This window comes from Lissotriton vulgaris, chromosome 4_1, assembly GCF_964263255.1.
Source record: "Lissotriton vulgaris chromosome 4_1, aLisVul1.2, whole genome shotgun sequence".
NCBI lineage: Eukaryota > Metazoa > Chordata > Amphibia > Caudata > Salamandridae > Lissotriton > Lissotriton vulgaris.
The window spans coordinates 209,388,251-209,402,126 of record NC_141691.1 but is presented as its reverse complement, the minus strand read 5'-3'; positions in this window follow the sequence as shown (position 1 = coordinate 209,402,126).

Below are 13,876 nucleotides of genomic sequence, written 5' to 3'. Positions count from 1 at the left end.
GGAAATGCCCGCCCCCGCCAGGAGGGGGAAGAAGAAAGATGGCGGCTGACTCTGCAGGGCTCGCGTGATGGGAGGGAGCCCTGCCACCTGTAAGAGAAGTGTTATTTGCACCTACGAGTGCCCACCTCGTTTTTGTCCCTTCCTGCCTGCCTGAAATCGGGCCGCCGCGCTGCCCACGGCGACCCGGAAGTGCTGGGGTCGGCCGGCCAATCCCAGCGCAGCCGGCCGGGAATGCCCGCCCCCGCCGCGAGGGGTTTACGCCTGTGCAGGTCTTCCCTTTATTGGCTCTTCACGCCTCTGGAATACACTGCCCGGGCGGCTGCTCGCAGGGCCGAGTGAATAGTCCTCAATGTTATTCTTCTCGCAGAGGCGGCGAGGCATCCCTGCGCCGGCCGGCCCTGGCATTGACAGCTTAGGGGAGCGTGGGGGGGGGGTCAGTGCGTTTCTCTGAGCTCGGGGACCCCCGACCGCTGAAGCCCCCGAGGCTTTGAAGGCGCAGCCAAAGGGCGGCGGTAGAGGGCGCAGCGTTTAGTCACTGTTTCATTAGGCACTATCTGAACCTTGCAACATGTGGTCATTTCTGGGCCCGGCTCAAAAGAGGGGATTATGGGGCCATTAACTCGCGCTTAATTTAACTCGTTCTCTGAACGGATTTTCGATACATTCCTAATTGAGTGAGGAGGCAGGTGAAGTCTCAGTCCCACGCAGGCCCATTCACGGTGGGAATCAATGGGCCTCTTTCTAAACTCGCACTGCCCACAATATATCACCAGGGCCAAGACATGCAATGAATATGCTGATTTTTTTTTTTACATGATTAATGGAATTATGCCCTGCCTCGCAGGTGTGAGAGCAGGGGAACATTAGACTGTGGTGAAATACGATTAGCAATGACATTAGATTTTCATTGGCCATGTATGTGACATAAACCTAGTTTTAAGATGTCAAAACAAGGAAAGGGATGGCGAATACGTCGTTGATAATCAATTAGGGCCAAGTACTGCAGTTTCGTCGCCAAATAATAATTAGCAGACTCCAGGCTGCCTGTTTACATATTCAGCATCTGAGTAATATGAGGCATTGCCTCATCCAACAATAAGGCACTCTTAGGGGTTCCAGAGATTCGCAGTCCCCATGTGAGAGGGATTGTTTATATAGGCAGTCGTGCTATTTTTTCCCATACTGGGATTTTAAATATGGCGTGTCTCATAATAAGTATGTGCCCATAATTTAAAGCACGTAAAGAACAAGTGCCTAAAAGATAGAGGAACTAAGGAAGTATGAATGGCCTTGTAATGTAAAGATATGGCTCTCTTCTAAACAATTTTTTTGTGTAACATGTACATAGAGAATGGATCAGATATTGCTCCAGTCCATGTGGCACAGCTGTCTCCCTGCATGTCTTGGGTGATGCATGTACCCATGCCTTGAGTTTCCCTCACCGCATGTTAGCTTTAGGCTTTTGATCATTTCACCTCAGCACACATGGAAATCACACATGTGCGCTGAGGGACTCTGTAATGGCATGAAGCCCACAGCGAGACATCACAGTCTGGAGGGCACACCAAGTCTGCCCCTCTTTTCAGACTGGGAAGGGAAACGCCATTTTACCTGTTGCTTTCAGCAAGAGCGTTACTGTTACCTCAGCACTTTAATATTTTTGTACTAGTGATAGACTATGCATCATGGCAAGCCTTCTCTGTAGCCCGGCTAGCAAGTGTTCTTTGTTCCTTGCTTAAACGAGTTTTTTATTGCTCAAAAAAGGATGGAAGGTTCAGTAACCCTCTGGTATAGCTTACTGGTTACAGAGACCTCTCTAGGAGGTGCTTTAACCTAGAAACCTCTCTTACAACGATAAAACAATTTCCTGCTCGCTGACCCTCGGTGACCTATCTCGTTTAATGGCATTTCTGATGTCGAGCTTCTTCTCAGTGTACAGGTATTGGTATCCCTTAAACAAAGAAATCAGAATTGTCCAAATCTAAAGGCAGTTCCGCAGGTATGGGGCAGAAGTGATGAAAAGATGGAGTTTTAACTGCCGAACGGCATCCAGATTGCAGTTTGTAATTTAATTACTCCACAAAAAAGAATGACATTTAGAAAAAAAAGCCAAATTCAAATTAAATTAAAAATTGAGTCATGTGTCTGATTTAAACGAAGAATGCTTCATATATATATATATATATATATATATATATATTACCTACTGGCGATAGCCAGTAGGTATATATAGTTAGGATTTTTGCACGTGTGGCTTTTGTCTAATTAAGGTTAAAAAAATATATATATCTGTAAGCGTGCACTGGCGCGCTTACGTTACGCATTTTGTTTGCGCTGCAGAGCCGATACGTCACGGTTATGTGACGCGTCATGAGGCGTCTCACGTGGCTATGTGATACGTCACGTAATAAAGAATATATTTTACAGCTATAGATATTAGCTTTTAAAAAACCAATGAAATTCACCTAAAAAACCATAGGTTATAGACCATATATAGTTAGGAATTTGCATTTACAAAACCTTGAAAATTCACTGAAAAAACCATAGGTTAGAGGCCATATATAGTTAGCTGGACATTTTATTGACATAAAACCAATGAAATTCCATATATAGTTAGTTGCACTAACTATATATTGCGCACCCGCAATCCACTGCTGATGATGTTGCATATTACATCATTCATGACATGGTCAGTGACATCACTGATGACATCACTGATGACATCTCAAATGACATCACTGATGACATCACTGATGACATCATGACACACCAATACCAGTTACTACATATGCACTCACTGATTCCTACGTCTACACACACATTCACTCATTCACCCATACAATCACTCATACATACAGTCACTCATTATTCCAACACTATCATATGCACTCATACACCTATGCAGACACTCACACACTGCCACTCATCCATGGCGTATGGCGTTACTCACACACCTAGTCAGTTTTGTAAAGAATCAATCACACTTCGATTTCCTCATCTATACAGTTAAACACAGAACACCTTACTTTTTCAAACATATACTAACACATACTTACTCTCTTATACAATTACTGATACAAGTACAGATTGATCTGCACAGAGTCACACACCTCCCAGCCAGCCACACACACACTCAGTCTTCCATACAAATACTTGGGCAACCAATCAATAACCCATGTAGCCACTCATATAGCTACTGATCAACACATGCAGCAGCTTGCACAACCACAGACATATTGATGCACACTTTCAGACAGTTTAGTCACTAACCCATGCATTCAGTAAGACACATTTATTCACTCACTCAGTCAGTCACGCACCTACTAAATCCTTCATCCAGACACTTATACATCCACTCATTCTTCAATATGTAAAACATATTTAAAATTTACAGAAACACACAGTCACTGGATGATGTCATCAGTGATGGCACTGACCATGTCATGAATGATGTAATATGTGACATCATCAGCAGTGGATTGCGGGTGCGCCATATATAGTTAGTGCAACTAACTATATATGGAATTTCATTGGTTTTATGTCAATAAAATGTCCAGCTAACTATATATGGTCTCTAACCTATGGTTTTTTCAGTGAATTTTCAAGGTTTTGTAAATGCAAATTCCTAACTATATATGGTCTATAACCTATGGTTTTTTAAGTGAATATATATATATATATATATATATATATATATATATATATATATATATATACATATTTAAATTTCAAACTAAACAACATTCGCTAGATGATGTCATCGGTGATGTCATCAGTGATGTAATTTGAGATGTCATCAGTGATGTCACTGACAATGTCATGAATGACGCAATATGTGACATCATCAGCAGTGCATTGTGGGTGCATGAGGTATAGTTAGCAGAACTAACTATAACGGAGGAATTGCTATGGTTTTGTACGAGCGAAATGTCCAGCTAACTATAACACCCCTGAAACCTATGAGTTTTTCTCTGAATTTCTAAGGTTTCATAAATGCTAATTTCTAATTATAACGTATCTGAAACCTATGGTTTTTTCAGTGAATTTATATATATATATATATATTCACTGAAAAAACCATATGTTTCACACCAGTTATAGTTAGCTGGAAATTTTACTGACATAAAACCATAGAAATTCCAACGTTATAGTTAGTTGGATTCACTATAACAAGCGCGCCTGCAATGCACTGCTGATGACATCACATATTACATCACTCATGACATCGTCAGTGACATCACTCATGACATCACCGATGACACCAGCCAGTGAATGTGTGTCTTTCTGAAAAATCAATATGTTTTATATATATATTTGTAAAGGTTGATGGAAGAATAAATGGTTAAATAAGTGTGTAAATGGATGTTTTTTTAACAAAAATGATTGGTCAACTGCCTTATTAAGTGTATTTTATTGAATACATATATTAGCGAGTAACTTTTAAATATTGAAATATATGTATCAGTGTTTCACTTTGTGTATAAGTGGCTGCATGGGTTGGTGACTGACTCACTGTTTGTATGTGTTTTTAAGACAGCATATGTGCAGGACTGTATGGGTGGATGAGTGTGTGTATGTGTGTGTTAGTGAGTGAATGATGGTCTCACTATTGTATTTTTTAGTAACAACATATATTTTAATCTAGTGTATGTGAGTTTTGATGTATATAAGTGAGTATATGTGAGAATAAGAGATTGTAAGAGTTCCTGTTTAAATAAGTATTTGTTTCTATAAGTGATTGTTTAAGAGAGTAAGTATGTGTAAGTTTCCTTAGAAGTAAGGAGGTAGTGTGTGTATAGTTGTATATGCAAATAAATGGATGTTCAATAGTTTATTTGCATGTGTGAGTATGTGTGTGAGTAACTTTTGGATGACTGTTGGTGTATAACAGGATGTATAGATGTATCACTACATATGATGAGTGAGTATATGTATGAGTGACTATATAGTCAAGTCAAGTCAAGTATAAATTTGTATAGCGCACTACTCACCCAGAGGGTCTCAAGGCGCTTGAGGGAGGGGGGGATTTTTACTTTTCAAATATCCAAGTTTTTAGTTGTTTTCTGAAGGAGAGGTGGTTCTGTGTGAGGCGGAGGTGGGTGGGGAGGGAATTCCAGGTATTGGCCACTAAGTAGGAGAAGGATCTTCCTCCCATGGTGGATCTTTGGATGCGTGGAATTGCGGCGAGGGCTTGATTAGACGATCGAAGTTGGCGGGTGGGGGTGTAGAAGGACAGGCGCGTGTTGAGGTATTCGGGTCCTAGGTCGTAGAGGGCTTTGTGTGCGTGGGTGAGGAGGCGGAACGTTATTCTCTTGTTGACGGGGAGCCAGTGGAGGTCTTTCAGGTGACCGGAAATGTGAGCTTGGCGGGGGATGTCTAGGATGAGTCTGGCTGAGGCGTTTTGGATGTGTTGGAGTTTTTTCTGTAGTTTGGCTGTGGTTCCGGCGTAAAGGGTGTTTTCGTGGTCTAGTCGGCTTGTGACCAGTGCATGGGTGACGTCTTTCGCATACGTAGGATGTTGAAGCATGATGATGAGACGGCGTTGACTTGTCTGGTCATCGAGAGGGAGGAGTCCAGGATGAAGCCCAGGTTACGTGCGTGGTCCGTTGGTATGGGTGCGGTTCCCAGGGCCGGTGGACACCATGAGTCGTGCCAGGTGGAGGGGGATGATCCTAAGATGAGGACTTCCGTTTTGTCTGAGTTTAGCTTTAAACAGCTGTTCTTCATCCACTCGGCTACTTCTTTCATCCCTTCGTGTAGGTTGGTTTTGGCGGTGTTTGGGTCTTTGGTTAGGGATAGGATTAGCTGAGTGTCGTCTGCGTAGGAGATAATGTTGAGGTTGTGTTGGCGCGCAATGGATGCGAGGGGACTCATGTATATGTTGAAGAGGGTGGGACTGAGTGAAGATCCTTGGGGTACGCCGCAGATGAATTCGGTGGCCTCTGATCTAAAAGGGGGGAGGCGGACTCTCTGGGTTCTTCCGGCGAGGAACGAGATTATCCAGTCCAATGCTTTTCCTTGTATTTCAAAGGTGCTGAGGCGTTGTATAAGGGTGGTATGACTGACTGTGTCGAAGGCTGCGGAGAGGTCGAGTAGGATGAGGGCAGCAGTTTCTCCGTTGTCCAGTAGAGCTCGAATGACGTATGTTGCTGCGATGAGGGCGGTCTCGGTGCTGTGTTTGGCTCGGAAGCCGGACTGTGAAGGGTCGAGGGATTTGTTGGATTGACTGTTTACGGCTTTCTCAATGACTTTAGCAGGGAATGGGAGGAGCAAAATGGGGCGGTAGTTCTTAAGTTCAGTGGGGTCTTCTGTAGGTTTCTTCAAGAGGGCGCTGAGTTCGGCGTGTTTCCAGCTTTCCGGGAAGGTGGAGGAGTTGAGGGAGCAGTTGATGGCATCTCGGAAATGGGGTACGAAAATGGAGTCTGCTTTGTTGAAAATGTGGTGGGGACATGGGTCGGTTGGCGATCCTGAGTGAATGGTGTTCATCAGGCGGATGGTGTCTTCAGTGGTGATTGGGTACCAGGCGTAAAGGTTGTTGGAGGGGGTTTTTAGTTCGGAGGTAGGTGGGGTGGGCTGGTCTCCACAGCTGTTATGTATGTCAGCGATTTTGTTGTGGAAGAACGAGGCTAGAGAGTCGCAGAGGTCTTGGGATGGAGTGATGTCGTTGGTGCCGGCAGTGGGGTTGGTAAACTCTTTGACGATGTTGAATAGTTCTTTGCTGTTGTGGGCGTTGTTGTCGAGTCGATCCTTGAATCGTGATTTCTTGGTGGATCAGATCAGATGGTGGTGTTTGCGGGTGGCGTTCTTGAAGGTGGTCAGGTTGTCAGTGGTTGGGTTTTTTCGCCAGGCTTTCTCGAGGGTGCGACAGATCTTCTTGGATTTCTTAAGGTCATCATTAAACCAGGGGGCTTTTTTGCTGCCTTGTTTGATTAGATGATTTTTCAAGGGTGCTAATTTGTCAGCACTGTGGGTGATCCATTGTGTGAGGTTGGTGGCTGCTTGGTTTGGGTCCGATGATTTTGCAGGAGGGTTTTGGTGAAGCGATGTAAAGAGCTGGTCGGTGGTAATTTTATTCCAGTTTCTCCGGGGAATTGGTTGTGGGTGGTTGTGGGTCGTAGTCTTTTTGTAGTTGAAGTGAACGCAGCTGTGGTCCGTCCAATGGAGAGCTGTGGTGTGATTAAAGGAGATGTGCTTGCTGGAGGTGAAGATTGGGTCGAGCGTGTGCCCGGCAAATTGGGTGGGGGTGTCAACAAGTTGTTTGAGTCCGAGATTGGCGAGGTTGTCCAAAAGGGTGGTGCTGTTGCTGTTGTTGTTCTTTTCCAGGTGTAGGTTGAGGTTTCCCAGTAGGATGTAGTCCTCGGAGGGAAGGGCGTGAGGGCTGATGACATCAGTGATGTCTTCTCTGAATTGTGTGCGGGGTCCGGGTGGTCTATAGATGAGGGTGCCTCTGAGTGTGGTCTTAGGGTCCATGTGAATCTGGAAGTGAAGGTGTTCGGCGGTTGTGAGGTTGTCATCGGAACTGGTCGTGATGCAGATGGTGTTCTTATGAATGATGGCGATTCCCCCTCCAGTTTGGTTGATGCGGTCCTTTTGGATGATCTTGTAGCCATCCAGGATGGCTATGGCGATGTCAGGCGCTGATGAGGCGTTCATCCAGGTTTCTGTAAGAAATGCGACGTCCGGCGATGTGGTGTCGAGTAGGTTCCAAAGTTCAATGGCGTGTCTGTGGACCGAGCGGGTGTTGAGTAGGATGCACTTCAGGTGGTTAGTGTCAGAGCTCTGTTTGGAGTCTGTGGATTTGGTGTGGGTCCTGATGCAGTCGAACTTGCAGGAGTGGCAGGTGAAGGGTCCATGGGTGTGTCCTGGGGCGGCTTCATAGCAGTTAGTGAGTTGGAATGGGTTAAGTGCTGAGAGGGTTGCGGCGACGTACGTTATGCGGGAGGAGTGGATTTTGCGGGGGCCAGGGGGTCTGGCGCTGGGCGCGGTCCAGGCGCAGACAGACGTGGACGGGCTTACCTTTGGCGCACCTTCGGCGCGCATGATGCGCGTCCGCTGCACGTTGATGCTGCGCGCAGATGCATCTGTCATAAGTGGATAGTGGAGGGGGGCGGAGCGAGGGAGGAGCAGCTGGGAGGCGGGAGCGGGGTGGAGGGACGGGCTTATGAGACACAACAACAAAATGGCAGGAATACTAAAGCGAAACAGGGCGAGATTAGTGTGGGACGTCGCTAAGATGGAGGCACCGGCACAATCAGGCACAAAGGATTAAGCGAGCAATGCGATCTAATGTGCAATAAAGCGCTATGATACCAGTTAGTCCTAAAATGCAAATACAGGCAATGAGAGCAATGCAGACCAAAAGCGTCACTGTTTGTGAATGAGTGGATGTGTATATAGATGGAGGAATTACTGAATTGGTTGTTGTAACTGGTATGGGTATCTCCATTTTTTTGAAAATTATAGTTTCTATTTTTGAATATGTGTTTCAAGGGTTACATTACACTAAAAGAAGGTCTGTCACTCTGTCACAAGGATGGTGTCATAAGTGATGTCATGAGTGATGTCACTGATGATGTCATGAGTGATGTAATATGTGACGTCATCAGCAGTGCATTGCAGGCGCGCTTGTTATAGTGAGTCCAATTAACTATAACGTTGGAATTTCTATGGTTTTATGTCAGTAAAATTTCCAGCTAACTATAACTGGTGTGAAACCTATGTTTTTTTCAGTGAATTTCATAGGTTTTTAAAATGCTAATTCCTAACTATATATAGGGCCTCAAACCTTCGAAATGTAATATTTTTTATAATGAATCCTATATTGTATATTTATATAATGCTATTTTAAAAAAAAAATGTTTTGCCCTGGTGCGCTCCAGGTGCGCGCCCCGGTGTGCGCATCGGAAAGCGCAGTTTTTTCCGGTGAGCGTCCCGTTAGCGCTATTGCCGCGAACGAAAACATCATCGTGACGTGCCGCGTCCGCGTGATACGCACGGCGTAAGCGCACCCGGAAGCACTCGAGCGAATACGATCGCGCAACGTAAGCATCCGACACGCTTACGCGACGAGCCCTGGGGCTCGCGTAAGTGCGTTGGGTCATGTGATCTGAAAATAACACTTTTTATTGGTGCAGAACAGTTTTGGTTTCCAAATGATGAAAGCCCGGGTCATGTGACCTGAAAATAACACTTTTCATTGGTTCAGGACAGTTTCTTTTTCCAAATGATGAAAGCCCCCACCTTTTTTCCTTATTCTGACATTGTCCTTTGACTGAGGAAGACCTGTTTGGAGATCTTTGAGTAATATTTTGTACTTTAAAATGGCTACAGTAGCAGCAGCAGCTGGAGCATCTGCACCACCACCAAGAGGACCACCACAACATCACATTTGTGGTCAAGAAGAAGAGGAGGAGGAGGAGGAGGAGGGGAGGAGGTGGCTGCCAGAAGACAATACCCCATATAGGCCAAAGCAGCACATTGTAAGGGAGTTTTTTTCCATCCCAGAGGGCAAGAAGAAAGTGAATGCGCCAAAGGTGACTTGCCAAATCTGTGGCATTGAACTTTCAAGGGGGAACCCTAATAAGAAATATTCATTTGGCAATAACACCATGATTCGGCACATGCAGCGCAAGCATCCCAACAACTATGCTGCCGCAGAGGTGAGAGAACTGGCCAGTAACCCTCCCCAATCTTCACCCAGCACCTCCAAAAGAAAGCAACCCACTCCATCGGGACCAGAGACAAGGGAGATGGTCCCAAACATTCAAGCAAAGTTTGGGCAATACAAGATCTCTTGTATTTATTGTGATAAGACCATCACCTATGGTGAGCAAAGCATAACGCTCATCAACCGTGCTGGTGACAACCACAAATGCCCCAAAAATCCATAATTTTTTCCTGATTTTTTTTTTGCTCCGGTTGAGCCGTTTTCAATTCCCTGTTTTTTGTTTCTCCCCATAAAAATAACAAAAAAAAATATAAAATAGTTCATAAAAGCCAAAAAAAGTACAAAATGTTCAAAAAAACATTAAAAAATATATAAAACAACAAAAAGAAGAAAAAAAACAGTTCTTTTTAGAACTACCTCCAAATTACAAAAAAAGGCTACATTTTTTAAAAACTATCATCTTTTTTCCCCATGGTACGCTCCCCGCGTACCGGGCGATCCCCCGCGCAAATCGAAAGAAAAAAAAATGTTTTTTTTACCCCGCGGGGCCCTTGTATAGCCCCCACATCAAACCTAGAGGGTCAGGGGGGGTCTACTCTGCCCCCTTATGGTCATATCCCCTTTGTTTTTGCCACCTCTTGTGTCTCGATCCTACCGAGACACAAGATGGTGGCCGCTCCGGACTGTTTGGAATGTTGACAGACACCCGAGAGCCAATCAGCTTTCCGCGCGCGAACTCGCGTAGCGCACTAGTTAGCGCCCTGGTGCTCGTACCGGGGCGCGCTTATAGATATATATATTTTTTTGGACCTAAATTACTCAAAATCCACTGGAGCACATATCTTGAGACATAGCAAAGGCACATCGGGCTACCAGTCCCTACAATTTTGCCAAGTTTGGTGGAAATCCATTCAGCCGTTCGGGCTAAAAGTGAGGTTGACCACCCTATGGAAATTAACAAGGGGAAAACACGTTTTGGGACCCCCCTTTTTTCTCGCCTCCCGCTTAACAAATCCCCCCAAACTTCTAGGGAAGGACCAGAGCGCCGCGAGGCAAATTTGAGGACATTTTCAGGCAGATTCCTCAACCGGCGCCAAAGTTATTCACAATAGAATGTTGAGATTTTCTATTGAAAATAATCCTAACATTAACTACATATATATATATATATATATATATATATATATATATATATATATATATATATATATATATATATATATATATATATATATATATATATCTATATCTATATCTATATCTATATCTATATACATATATATATATATATATATATATAGATATAGATATTACCTACTGGCGGTCGCCAGTAGGTATATATAGTTAGGATTTTTTCTCTATGGGACTTTTGAAAATTCTATGTCTAATAACTTTGGTGTTTGTGGACGGAATCGGCTGAAATTTTCAGGAAAATGGCACATTTCGTTTCTGAGCAGCCCCTGAATATTTGGGGGGGTTTCGTCAAGGGGGGGCTGAGAAAAAAGGGGGGTCCCAAAACACGTTTTTCCCATTCATTTTTCCATAGGGCGGTTGGCCTCACTTTTAGCTCGAACGGCTGAATGGATTACACTTTGCAAAATTGTAGGGACTGTTAGCCCGATGTGCCTTTGCTGGGTCTCAATATATGTGCTCCAGTGGATTTTGAGAAATTAACTATCAAAAAAAGATATATATCTGTGACAGCGTCCCGGGCAGCGTTCCGGTTCGCGTACTTTTTGCGTTACGGAGCTTTGCGAAGCTTTGCGAAGCGAAGCTGATTGGCTCTCCGGTGTCTGTAAACATTCTAAACAGTCCGTAGCGGCCGCCATCTTGTCTCTCGGTAGGATCGAGAGACAAGAGGAGGCCAAAACAAAGGGGGAAATTACCATAAGGGGGCATAGTAGATCCTCCCTGACCCCCTAGGTTTGATGAGGAGGGGAGTGTACTATGAGAGAAAAAGAATTATAGACTTTTCAAATATTGTATTTTAATTGATTGTTCGTTTTGTTGTTTTTTTTTATTTATTTATTTATTTTGATTAAATAAAAATTTATTGGTCAGAATTTTCATAGTTCAATAAAACTTCCAGCATTACATTATTATTATTATTATTATTATTACATTTATTGAGCGCACAGCTACCCGGAGGTTTCCCGGCGCTTGCCTTGGGAACCCGTCCTGGCTTTTCCCTGTGAGATAGCCCGTACAGGGCATCCCCAAGGTGAAAGCCAGGCATCCCGCCGCATGGGGCCGTTGTGGAGATTAAGCAAGCTTAATGCCCAGAGTTGCAGAGTGAGAACCCATGATTAGAGCAGGCACCGAAGCGAGAATTATCGAGTCCGTGGACATTTGAGCTCAAGACCCTGCCGCGTCAGGAATTGAACCCTGGTCCCGGGTCTGACCTCAGCTTCTGGGTCTGCCTGCTCTACACCGTGAGCCACACTTCTCATCATCTGGAATCTCCTCAAACATGCATGTTTCTATGTCTTGTAAGCTTTCAATAAATTGTTCATCGAAAGACTCATCCATAAAATCTTCATCCAAAATTTCTTCAGTTAAAATCTCTTCTGTTGTAATCTCGAAGGAAACATTGATTTTTTCGTGCTCCCCTTCCATTTTTTTGCTGTAAATTGCATAAAAAAATAATTATATTAGAAGAGTTAGGGCACTGTTGGGTTTAAGTTCAGACAGGTAGTTCTGTTTTTTTAACAGTGAAGTTAAAGTAAGTAAATTCATAATTATAGCAGAGAAGTGTAAGTCAATCAATAAATATAACAGAGGAGCCTATCTGTATCTATAACTATAGCAGGGGGACAGTAAATAATTATCAAAAAACGTTTTTACAAATTAATTTAAAGTGCCACTTACAAATTATCAATTTACTTCACAGGGAGGTGAAAAGGCTCTTGAAATGTAGTTCAGGAAGTAGTGGTGAAAATGGCTGTGTTTCCTTCTCTTCTTTTATATATATTCAGGTACATAACCAATCAAATGTCAGGAAAAAAAAAGAGAAAATGAAAGTAACATTTTCATTGGTTGTCAATTCCAACACTTCAGATGTCTTTTGTGAAGTAATTTACCTCAGGGTATTTAGATAGTTCTACAGGCTAAATGGCTAAATGGAATTCCAAACAAATTTATGAAAATGGCAGGGAATGGTATGTAGTATGAGCTAATCTATATTTGGGGAAAGTGTTTCCAGTCGTTTTTCTCTAAATTACTTTCCCACCTTTTTTGATGGACCGCTTCCCGGGGAGCTCCCCGGTACGCGAACCAGCAGCGTTACGGGAGTCCACCATTTTGTGTTTCAGACGAATTAAGATACAAGATGGAGGGCAAATAATGTTCAGAATGGGTAGAAGGGGGCACGGTAGACGTATCTTGACCCCCTAGGTTTTCTGAGGGTGGCTGAGGAGGCCCATATGTGTGGGAAAAAAACATTTTTTTTAGAAATTTTGCGCGGTTAGCTTCCGGTTCGCGTACCGGGTAGCGCTCCGGGGAGCGTAGTTTGTTGAAAATTAGTGAAAAAAGTTTGAGTAAAATAATAATTGTGAGTGATCAGATGTAGGGTAGCTCTGAGAAGAGCTTTTGGATTTATGGTACATTTAGGTACTTATAAGTAGGTACCAATGCACAGTCTTAAATTCAAAATGAAAATTCTGTTGCCTTCATCTGAGAAGTGAACTCCATCTCCTCTGTAGATATCTTGCATGCAGTAACGCAAGTTATTGTTGTACATGGAGCCCATTCCATGGTCTCTCATGTAAGCTGAAACAGATTTGTTTACATGCTTCCTCGACTTCTCAATTTGTGGACAAAATTGGTTCGACCACCTCCATTTCTGTCTTTGGCATATATTTGAATATACCAAGGCAGTTTGAGGAAAAAGTGCCATTAATTGCTCAAAGGTGTCCTTTAAAAGCATTTCCAGACCTACCCCAGTCAAAGTGCCCAAATCATTACCTCCACAGTGCACAATTAACAGGTCAGGTTTTGGCAAATGCATAAAGGTTTTCACCAATGGTATCAATTGGTGACATTTTAATCCTCTCTGGCTCAACCACTTAATTTCCACATCTTGTAAATTGAGGTTAGGTAAATTTCTGTTGTCAGCATACCTTTGAGCCCAGTAGATGTAACTATGTCCAACAATCCAGACATATGGCTGAGATACCCGCCACCCCCTCTCAACACAATCCCCAAAGGAGG